Source organism: Cynara cardunculus, assembly GCF_001531365.2.
Source record: "Cynara cardunculus var. scolymus isolate 2C chromosome LG 10, CcrdV1, whole genome shotgun sequence".
Classification (NCBI taxonomy): domain Eukaryota; kingdom Viridiplantae; phylum Streptophyta; class Magnoliopsida; order Asterales; family Asteraceae; genus Cynara; species Cynara cardunculus.
Window position 1 is genome coordinate 3,519,506 of NC_037537.1, and position 9,715 is coordinate 3,529,220.

General features: G+C 33.9%; 1 non-coding gene and 1 pseudogene across 1 annotated transcript; one reads left to right on the forward strand and one right to left on the reverse strand.

The window, feature by feature from the left end:
- Positions 1 to 1,029: 1,029 nt before the first annotated feature.
- On the reverse strand, positions 1,030 to 3,082 carry LOC112519190 (annotated as a pseudogene).
- Positions 3,083 to 6,781: 3,699 nt separating this feature from the next.
- LOC112520576 lies at positions 6,782 to 6,888 on the forward strand. Its single transcript, XR_003070046.1, has one exon. It is a non-coding gene; the product is annotated as a small nucleolar RNA R71 (small nucleolar RNA).
- The last annotated feature ends 2,827 nt before the right edge of the window (positions 6,889 to 9,715 follow it).

Below are 9,715 nucleotides of genomic sequence, written 5' to 3' on the forward strand. Positions count from 1 at the left end.
AGCGAAGACAAGGACGCGAGTCTTGCCCGGTAAGTGAGGACGACGACTTTTACCACGGTTAGTGCTTACCGGATAAATGTTGCATATAAACCTTTTTGGTGAACTAAAATCTTACCCCATAACAAAAAAATGATAGTATTGAATCTTACAACAATAAGCATTTCCTCAGATAAGCGTTTTTGGTAAACGACTCTGACTATGAGTCTCACTGTTTGGATTTTATGTGCTAAAAGCTAGATACCACAAGTTCCAAAGAGAACTGAAAATGTACTATATGCATCAAAATGATAGATAAACCGACTAGAATAATATTTAAAAACCCAACTTTAAGCTCAAAATTTGTCATTTTTTCTCAAATTTCTTGCAGAATTCAACGTGGATACAAAAAAATATAAGTAAATTGGGTGGAAAAACAAATAAAAGTTAAATACAAAAGTTCATATTATATTGAAAGTCTTACAAATAAAAACAACCAAAAGACAAAGTAACATGTAAACTTCACTTGAATAAAATCATTCTTTTAACAATCTTGGAAACAAAATCTTCAATAAGCTCTTCATAATCAACTTTATCCAAAAAGTCATTTTCAAGTGCTATTATTGCAAGTCCGTTAAGCTTTTTCTTGTGTCATTGTGGAGCGCATATAAGACTTCAACTGCTTCAACTTTGAAAAACTTCTTTCTGTACCAAAAACACAGGTCTCCGCAAAGTCGTAAGACCATGTATGGGGGCTGACGCCTGTCCAGTGCCGGAAAGTCAAGGAAGTTAGTGACCTGATGACAGGGAGCCGACGACCAAAGCCCCGGTGAATGGCGGTCGTAACTGTAACGGTCCTAAGGTAGCAAAATTCCTTGTCGGGTAAGTTCCGACTGACCAAGATTATTTCCTTCCTCGTGCTAATCTATTACATCTCTCTCTATTTTCGGCTAGGTTGGCTAGGGAGATGCTCAAACTGGGGGCAGAGGAGTGTAACTGCCTTATCGCGCTATCTGACTTGTATGTGAAAAGCATTTCGTACCCACATGCGAGTCATCCTTCTCTAATACGATTATGAACGGTTACAGGAATAGTCAACAAAACTATATAAGCAATAATAGCATTAAGGAAGCATTCAACTTGTTTCAAATACTTTAAAATATCAAGAGGTCCCATCTTTTGTGTGGGTAAAAGATCTTGAAGTATCTTCATTTCAACATATAAGTCATTCCCATCTATATCATATTGGTCTTGCTTCTTCAGTGCATTTTCAAAATTAGTACAAGAAGACTTTAAACATGTATCATCCAAAGAACGCAGCTTATCAGATGTAAACAAAAACCCAAACACACTTGCATATTCTTGGTATGGTTCGAATCTCCTACTTAGTGAAGCAATTGCATGATCAACGACACATAAGAAATAATTAACTCTAAATGACTCATCCATTGATTGTGAATTCATTTCAGATGCATCACGCGGATTTTCATCAAAATGTCTTTTTCTTCGAATTTCACGTCTTTGAGGAAACAACGGATCAATATTCAATTCAGTGGCAATCGTCTTTGTTGATTCTATGGCATCTAAATTTTTTGTTTCTCTATATCACTTAAAATAAGAAATCAATCCCTTAACTTGATCAATAGCAACATCAATTAACATATTTTCTGACTGTAAATGTTTACTAATCAAATTTACGGCATACAATATTTCATACCAAACACCATTGACACTAGAAACTCAAAATCACCAAACTCATTGTGTGCTAAAGATTTTGTTTCACTTCTAAATTTTGAGTCATTATCTATTTCAGCCACCTGAAGTAAAACTTCTCTCATCTCTAACATTTGAAATCTTATAGCTTTTACACTATCAATACGACTCTCCCAGCGAGTCACTGACAATGATTTGACGGTCCATCCTTTTACATTATCTTTAAACATTTGCCATCCTTTAGTGGAATTAGCAAATATTGTATAAATACATTGAATTATTTCAAAAAAATCTCTAGCTTTACCACAAGTATTGGCTATATCACACAAAGTTAAATTAAGACTTTGAGAAGCATAAAAAGTATAAAAATAGTCTAGGATTTATATCTAGTAGTTTCCTTAGTATTCCTTGATGTTTTCTCTTCATGTTTGAACCATTATCATAACCTTATCCTTGCCCATCATCTAAATCCAAACCAAGACACTTTAATTCAACTACTAGAACATTAAACAAACCTTGGCCCGTGGTATTGTCTACTTCCAAAAATCATAGAAAAGATTCCTCAATGCCAACAATTTTAGAAGAGACATCTACATACCTTAATATCAAGAATATCTGTTCTTTCTGACTTATATCGGGAGTGCAATCAAGGATAACAAAAAAACTACTTTGCCTCTTTTACTTTATTAATAATTTCACATTTAAGTCTCCTGGAAAGCAAAGTTATCAACTCATTTTGAATTCTAGGACCAAAATAATGAACATGTAAATCATCATTTGTGATACATTGAGCATGATCCTGAATAACTGGGTCAAATTCAACCAACATCTCAATCAAGCCTAAAAAGTTACCATTGTTATTCTGATACAATTTTGCATTACTTCCACGAAATGCAAGATTATGTTTTGCAAGAAATTTTACAATATAAACAACTCTTACCAAAACTTTTTCCAATGATTTTTTTCTTTTTCTATTTGGGTTTGAACAACCTTGTCAATAGTTTGATTCTTTTGAAGTCTAGCCACAAATCATACCAAGTTTTCATATTCATTACATAATCTATACTTGTTTCATGCTTCTTAAGTCTAGTGCTAAGGTGCGACCAATCCCCAAATCCATCATTTGTTAACTGACCTTTTTTATGTCTTTTTTAAAGATTTTACAACAAAAACAAAATACCTTATCAAGCTCTACCGAATATACAAGCCAATCTCTATCACATTTCTCCCCATTTGATAAAATTCTAGTACACCATGTGGTAGAAAAACGTTTAGACAATTTATATTTAGGACCTTTCTGAACAGACAAATCTTTTTTAGGACCCTTAGCAACTAACATATCAATCATTTTAGAATCTAACGCATCCCAATTTCTTGGATCAAATATATCAAAATGAATTAAAAAACATCATCAACATTAGTAGTATCATCACCATTAGGAACATCATTAGAAGCATTATTAGCATTAACATCAGGAACATCATTAGAAGCATTATTAGCAATAACATCAGGAACATCATTAGAAGCATTATCAGCATCTACAATTTGTAGCCAAATCCTCATAGGAGTCATTTAGAGTGCCAACTGAATCCACCATGTTAGGAATTTCATTAGCATCAATACAAGCATCATCCAAATTAATATCAATATGATCATTGTCAAGAGAAGACAAACCTTCTTTTATGACAAACTTATCAAGAGATCCTTTTTGAGATTGAATTATCTCTTCAGTTTTTTTTTATTTACGTTTTTGACATCCAAAATCATATTTTTTAACCTTAGAAGACATATTTGAACTGAAATAAGTAAAAGAAAAAAGATAAGGAACAAAAAAACCTGAGTGATGATGATAGTACTATTGTTGCATATGGTGTCTATTGATGATTGGTCCTCCCAAGTCCCAAAAGATTTTGATTGCGCTACAAGAGATAAACACATGTACATATATATAAAGGATTTGATCATTTGAACCCAATTCCTAAACAATCTGAAGAATGAAGTTTGGACAATTTGAACCAAACCTAAACAAATAAGAAGATGAACCAAACCTAAACATATATTAAGGATTTGATCATTTGAGATTATGTGACATTCTGTCATTCTGAACAGTGAACAAGACTAGTAGACTACAAGCCTTCTGTTTTCAGTTTTCTTACACGCAAAAATCATACAATAACAAGAATCATGTGCCAAAACAGATCCTTTTTTTGGCATTCTTTGTGCCAAAACACATATAGCAAATGAACCTATCTAAATGAAGATTATTCGCACAACTTATAACACATATCCTTTTTTTGGAATTCTTTGTGCCAAAATAGATCACAATAGAAATAAGCTTCATTAAAATTTTGTAGGAAATTCCTTAATTTAGAGAATCATTGTGCAACTTAGAAGCATATTTTATCTCACCTTTAGGATTTAGGAATTAGGTTAGAATCGAGTAATCGACCAACTCACCAACAGTCCAAACTCCATCCAACACAAATGAAACTAGCAAAAAGCAATCGAGTAATCGATCAAACCAATCGTTGAGTCGTTGAGATTATGAGATTTGAGAATAGGCGAATAGCAAAAATATCTAAACCGAATCGACCAACAGGGCTGTTGTTGTACTTTACAAAATAAAAAGATCATCTAAAATCTTACCATTGTTGTCATTGTCGTTGCATATCTGAAACCAAATCATTATTCACCATTAGAGAATTCAATCGACAATCGATAAGATAAAGATGAGAGGGGAGATTGAGGTGTCTAGTCTGGTCGTAGATATCGGCTCGCTCTCGTTCAGTTGTTCTTCCGTCTTCGTTACTCGTTGTTAGACTTAGGCGCTAGACTTCTCAGACGGGCCTGTGAAATTTGGGCCTCAAAATGTTGGGGGCCCTATTCTAAATCCCAGATGTAATGGGCCAAGGGACGGCCCTGGTGGTGGTGGTCGAATTACAACCCTATTTAGCTAATTAAATATTAACACACTACAATCAAGGCCAGACCTAGAGCTGTAGTGGTGGTATCATCCTCCAATCATTGGAGGCTCTTTAGTTTCCTTGAAATCATAATTAGTACTAGGGTTCTTTTGGCTAGAACCCGGTGAGAGATCAATACGTATTCGTGTGTGGATCAACTATAGAGGAAACCGTTGTTGGTTTCTTAGTGCTCAAGCAGGAACCTCGTCAGATCTATAAAGGTGCAATTCTAAACATTCTATGATGTGTGACTTAATTAAATGCACCATTTGATCCAATGGGGTTTTATTAGAAAAGTTTTCTGATTTAATTTTGCAACCAAAATAATTTAATTTTACGCTGCGTAAATGGTTACAAATTTGAAATTAAAACCCGATAGTGGTATCAAAGCCATTTTGAACATTCAATTAAAAGGAACAAAATAAACCAGACTTCATAAAAGTCTTAAATACAAGTCCTAATGCAGATAGTACTTCTTATTAATGCATCAAGTCTTAAATCTCTTAATTACAATATAAAGAGCACCAACTACAACTTATCAATGCTTTAAAGATAAAACACTCTCATTCCCAAATCGGCCCCTCATACGCTTCCCAAAGTGACGATTCGGCAGTTCATAGGATACGCTTCCCAATTTGACTATTCACATGTGACGATTCATTCTCCCAATGTTCCATATAGTAAGGGTTCTTCATTCTTAAATTATTTCTTTATCTCCATCTTCTTCTATTCGAGTTTCAATCGCTCCATCTACCAGGTTTCATTATTTTTTCTATCCAGTCTTCTCCAAATGGTTATGTATTATGTCATTTGTTGTTCTTATGAATAATCCACTATCCTTTATTGTTCTTAGGAATAACCCCTTTTTTTTGAGGTGCTTTTCTTTAACCCTGCTTTTTCACCAATTTTCGAGATATAAACAATTCTAAATTTCAAACAAACTGATCGTGTTTTTGATTTCCGCTTTCTTCTATAGTGGATTTGCTGATATGTTGATCCAGGTTTCAAGACCAGTTTTCTAGGTTAGGATTTTAGATAGTAGGCGTAGTAGGTGTACTATCTGCTGGTTTGGATGATGGTGTATCAACATGGTCTTTGGGTGGTGGATCTTTGATAACACTATCTGGACTTGGATTTGTGATTTTTGGTTCTGTTTCACTAGGAAAAAGCAATGGGAAATCTAATATGCTTGGCATGGGTGCAAATTTTTGGTTTTCTGTAGTTTTAGAAACAACTGGAAGGATTGCTGCAGCAACAGGTGGTATTGTTGTAGCAATTGATCAGCTTCTACAGTGGCTTTTTGTGGAACTTCTACTAGATCTTTTCCACTCCTTAAGGTCACAACTTTCACATGCTCTTTGGTCAGTATCTTGGGGATTTCAATAACACTAGGTAAAGTTCCAACAGGCCTGCTCCTCAACTCTAGTGCTATTTGACCAATCTATGTTTCCAAAGTGATGATGTTAGCATTTTGATAATTCATTGTTGAGTTGGTTTTTATTTATAAAACCTTTTAGTAATACCTCCAAAGAACTTAATGAATCACCTTGCTGATTTGACTTTTTTTGAATATTAGACTGATGTTGAAAATGAGCAGGTTGATTTTGAGAAACAGTTGGTTGAAAACCTTGTATTTGCTCTTTTATAAGTGGTTGGTTTAAACATGGATTTTTCCAAGAGAAATTAGGATGGTTTTTCCAACTGAAGTTGTAGGTATTTGAAAACTAGGCAGATCTATTGTGCACATAATTCACAAATTCATAGTTAAGGTTGTATTAATCAAAAGTATGACCTTCACCATAGTATACATATTGGACATGCAATGATTCAGAAACAGCTGCAGTAGCAGTAGTGTTAGCAGTAGGGACAACTAAGTTCTTCAACAAGCTAGTCATTGTTGTTAGTTGTGTTGTAAGAGCAGTATAAGAATCTATTTCATGAATGTCTGTTGTCTTTCTGGGTATTATTGCTCTACCCAATGACCATTGTTGTTAGAAATTTTCTCCAAAATATCAAAACCATCATTGTAGGTACTGGAAGTAAAGGCTCCACCTGTAGTAGCATCTAACATTTGTTTAACAGTGGTGTCAAGACCATTGTAAAATCTTTCTAAGTGTATGCAGTAGGGTATGTTATGATGTGGGCATTTCCTTAGTAATTCCTTATACCTCTCGCAAGTATCAAGAACTGCTTCATCGTCCAGTTGTCTAAAAAGAAAATTTTCATTTATGAACTTGGCACTCTTGGTTGGGGGAAATATTTTTTAAAAAACTTCTCGGTCATCTCATTCCATGTGGTGACTAGTCTGGTTGCAAAGAGTTGTACCACACTTTGGCTTTGTCTCTTAATGAAAAAGGAAATAACTTAAGCCTTAAAGCTTCATAAAAAATTCAATTAAGATGGAAAGAGCCAGTGACTTTGATAAAAAAAAATCTAAGATACAAATGAGGATCCTTAGATGGTAATCCAGCATATTGACCATTGGTTTGTAAAATGTGAAACATGATGGGCTTAAATACAAAGCGGTCACCATCAATAGTGAGCCTATGTATTTCAGGGTATAATTGATTTCACATTGGAATAGTATAGTCCATGATGCTACCAGTCTTTGAATTTGCAAGCCTAATAACCTCCTCCTGGATTAGGTCTTGGATCAGGTTCGAATTGAGTCATTTCGGGAGTAACTAGAATAGGCAACAAATTTCTTTGTACCCTTCTTCTCCTTCTAACCGTTCTTTCAATGTCCGGGTCTAATTTAAAAATATCCTCGTGAGATATCATTGGCATAAACCACTAAAAATGAACACTTGATGGTAGAAATATCAAATTTTAAAGTAATTTAAAGAAAGACTCTTTTTGGCTAAAATCCCCAGCAATGGCGCAAAAAAAGTGGTGTGTGGAGATTGACACCCTCAAAAAGCTATATTGACAAGTATACATGACTTAAAAGTATTGTCCAAAGCAAGTAATAATAGTAAGTAATATCAAATATCATTCCAAAGAGATTTAAAATGCAAAGAGAGTCGTAAAAGTTAACTTTAAAATGAGATTTCAACAAGGGGTTTTTGGAAGCAATAAAGATTTAGAGAAAAAATATATTTGAGAGAGTTGGTAACCAAATACTAAAATGTAACAATAATTAAAAGATAGTATTGATGCAAGATCAGGTTGGATTTTAGCAACAAGGTGCAGTGAATATTGCTACATAAATAGCTCTCTACAACACTAATAAATTGAACGACCTTCCAAGGAAGTGCATATTAGACCGTATGTTGGGTGTGCACTTGGTGATGCATCAATCCCAAGTTAGTACAGATCTTGCCTTTCTTTCCATATAGTTTTGCATCCCATAAGATTATTGCGACTCTTTATAGCCTTTATAATACAATTAGTAAAAATATTTGTGTTGTCTCAATTTTAAGTCCAACTTATATGAATAAAATAACATGTGTTAATTTGTCAAAGATTACCAGACGAAATATTTATACCACGTGTGAATAGTGAAGTAAATTGCTATTAGCAAAGAAACCTTTGACTAACACTTGACTTAATCTCACAACCTTCACTTACACCCACACTAAGGTAATTAGCCTAGCATGACTGAATGTAAGTGCTTAAAAATAAATAACATAAATGGAAATGATTGAATGTAAATGACGTAAAAGTAAATTTTGCAAGAAAAGTAAAAAGAAAGTTGGAAAGGTTGCTATAGCAACTGACAGTGACTAAGAACACTTAAAAGTACTTGCAAAATGATATCAAAAAGTAGCAAGGACCTAAAGCTTAGATGAAGCTTAGTTCCTGGTGACAAAGTTCTATTGTTCCAATTGCACTATATTAAACAAAAGATTACCTCATATATATACTAGCAAAGGGGAATCAGAAGTACTAAGGGATATTAACCATTGGTTATTAACCAATGAACATTACAAAAGATGCCTTAATACCAAAGATGCTTAAGTATAAAAGGTTAAGGTATCTTCAGTGGCATCTTCTATCAAAATCGTCTGTTATCAGTACTAGAAGATGCGCTCCTTCCAAAATTTGACTTATCAAAATACTCAACGAGATTGAGCCAGCTATGCCAATATCCAGTGTCCAGTGCTGCAACAACGTACACACTTGCTACACCAATGCTTATGTCAACATTTCGTTCACCAAATGCATAAAATAGTACCATTCCTGTATCCTAGCTCCAATGAATGTAAAACCATAAAATAAGACTAAAAGACTCAATATAGAATTGGGAAATGTGTAAAATGAAGTGAAATAAAGTTGTAATTAGGTGCTAAAGTGTATACTTTTGCACACTTATTAATGCTCACTAGGTAGTAGTAAACAATATCCTAAAGTATATGAGAAGAACTAGGGATATGTTCTTATTGTACGACGGTTAGCAAAGAGATCTGTGCATCGAAGGGTAGATAGATTCTAGTTTCCAAACTGATTGTGTTAACTTTAATCACAGTTGGGATATGTGTTTATGTTAAATGGTGGAGCTGTGAGATGGAACAAGCAAAGTACAACTGTAGAATTAGATATATTGTAGCATCAGAGGCTGCAAAGGAAGTTGCTTGGATGAAGAAATTCATCTAAGACCTAGGAGTGGTTCCTAGCATATGTGACCATGTCGAGATCTATTGCGACAATGAGGGTGCTATAGCTCAAGTGAAAGAACCAAGGTCACATCAATGCTCCAAGAATATTCTGAGATGATATCATCCGATTCAAGAGATCATTGATCGATGTAACATAAATATATGCAAAGTTCGTATAAGAAGATAATTCATCAGTTCCTCTACCAAGCCTATGAGTCAAAACAAACATGATTTTCATACTAGTTCGATAGGTTTGAGGTTTTGTAATACATTAGTTTGATCTGTAAATTTTAATAAACTTTGAATTAGTTGAACAATAAAATAGTTGTGTTTTTATCTATTCTGCCATATTGGATATGAGTCTTTATATTAAACATTTGTGTTTATTTTTAGATGTTTAAGTATCTTTAAATAAATATGATGAATAATATTTAAAATTGTTCTTGATTGGTTATTACTAGAGGA